At 41.2% G+C, this 1,924-nt stretch overlaps 1 protein-coding gene across 1 annotated transcript in view; it reads right to left on the bottom strand.

Annotated features, from left to right (window-relative positions):
- Positions 1-465, bottom strand: part of LOC103473289 (synaptic vesicle glycoprotein 2C-like) — a 47,641-nt gene extending 47,176 nt beyond the window's left edge. The window contains exon 1 of the mRNA XM_008423397.2: positions 258-465. The gene's annotated coding sequence lies outside the window, so the exon portion shown is untranslated. The remainder of the gene's footprint in view (positions 1-257) is intronic.
- Positions 466-1,924: the final 1,459 nt, after the last annotated feature.

The raw sequence follows: 1,924 nt of genomic DNA, 5'->3' as shown, positions 1-1,924 counted from the left end.
AGTTCTAACCAACTTTCCCGTCAATCATCCCAAACCACTATACCTCCTAATTTTACAACCGCGTTCAAATTCCAAGTTAGCTTCAAATTATGAGAGGATATATGCAGATGGATATGTTTATGGATAAGAAATTTGTAACAAAAAAATACAGTTTTGAGGGGGAAAAAAACTATGCAGCGGACGAGATGAGTTCATAGACGCGGATATTAATAATAATAATAATAATAATTTTAAAAAGATGAAGCGTTTTTACTTACAATTTCCAGGGGAACCAGAAAGCATCGCAGTCCGACAGCTCCGTTCCCGGATTTCCTCCTCACTTACACGGATACAGAGGGAGCAGACATCGCAGCCAGATCTCTGCTTTCTGTTCTTGTGCGATGCAGCGGATTTTTCTGCTGCAGTCCAAGAAAACAGAGAGAGGCTGCGGGGGAAGCGTGAGTGCGATGGGAGGGAGAGAAGGGAAGAGGAGAGGAGAGAGGGAGGAAGGGAGCTGTAGTTTGTAGTGGACAGACTGAGATCAGTATCAGGAGGTCCGCATCCCTTTAATGCACTTTGATACCCGCTGACAAAAGCCGCGAGATGATTTGGATTACAAGCTGTCGGAGGAGAGAAACCTGCGGGACTGGAGTGCCGAACTTTTTTGCCGAAGTTTCCTGTAACTTTACCTGAAAATCTATGGACCAAGCTGATAAAAAAAGAATCTGCTTTACTAGTTCTATTTTTTTTATTTATTTCTTCTTTGGACTTAAGTGGGTATCTGCGTGACAGGTCAGCATAATTAGCTGACCAGCCGTTGGTAGGTTCAGTTGTACCATTTGTAACATTTAAAGATGATGGGTTGACCAGTGCTTGGTGAGATGTTCAAAACTTAATTTTTCATAACCTGGCCCAAATTTAAAGAGGCCGTATTATGTCTTTTCCTCACACACTGTACCATTTTGTAACACAAACAATTAACTGTTACCTTCAGTTATTATAAAAATGCCATAAATATAAAATATGACCTAAAAGAAATTCGATTTTGTAATTTAGCGCCTTGAAATTGGACCTCTGTCTCTTTAAGAAACTCTTGCACTTTCCGAAATCCGCCTTCAGGAAGTCATGACTGCATTGCTCCTCTATTAACCCTTTAGCAACACTTTTAGCAGAGTTTCACTGAGGAATAGTTTGTATAATGAGCTCAGCAGGATCCAGGAGGCGTTTGCTAATGGCTGCTCTGTGAGGTGGGAGATTGGAAAAATCGCAACTCAGAGGAGAAGAGATCAAAGGATTTCCCAAACATAAAAGAATCACAGCAACACTCCAGGTATGTTTTCGATTTTTGATGAGGGAACAACATTATAAAGTGATGTTAATCTCCATAATCTCCAAAATGATGATTTTACATAATAACCCCCCCCCGTTAATAAATACATAGAGTTTTGTGGTCAAAACATGACAAAGAAAAAACTTCAACGTATATGAATGACTGCTTCATAGAGAAAAGCTATAAACTGGGATTTTAACCTATTCTGGTGAGTTCCTCTTAATCTTCTATGCCACCCACTGTTTCCTAAAGCAGAACCCACCGTTTCCTTCAAACACAAAAATACATGTGTTTGAAACACAGCAGTCCAATCGCCGGACGATGTTAGCTTATTTCGCTTTCAGTTTGTCACGAGTCGACGTCTATCCACGGTGCATCCACTACGATATGGAGCCGCTTCGTCCTGTTGTAGCTGTTTGGCCGTTGCCAGTGGCAGCAGTGTTCTGGCCTAATGCTGTTCTGGCCTAATGCTGCTTTGGTTGCAGATGTTTCCCTCTAACAGCCTCCTATATCCAAACATAAATAGGAAAATCGAATCAGCTTTTGTTAGCATATTGTTGGGATGAGTAAACTAGAGCTGCTGCTTGGTGGGGAAAGACTGTGAAAAATGCTGAA

This window comes from Poecilia reticulata, linkage group LG12 (genome assembly GCF_000633615.1).
Source record: "Poecilia reticulata strain Guanapo linkage group LG12, Guppy_female_1.0+MT, whole genome shotgun sequence".
Lineage (NCBI taxonomy): Eukaryota > Metazoa > Chordata > Actinopteri > Cyprinodontiformes > Poeciliidae > Poecilia > Poecilia reticulata.
This window is presented reverse-complemented; position numbering and strand designations above follow the sequence as displayed.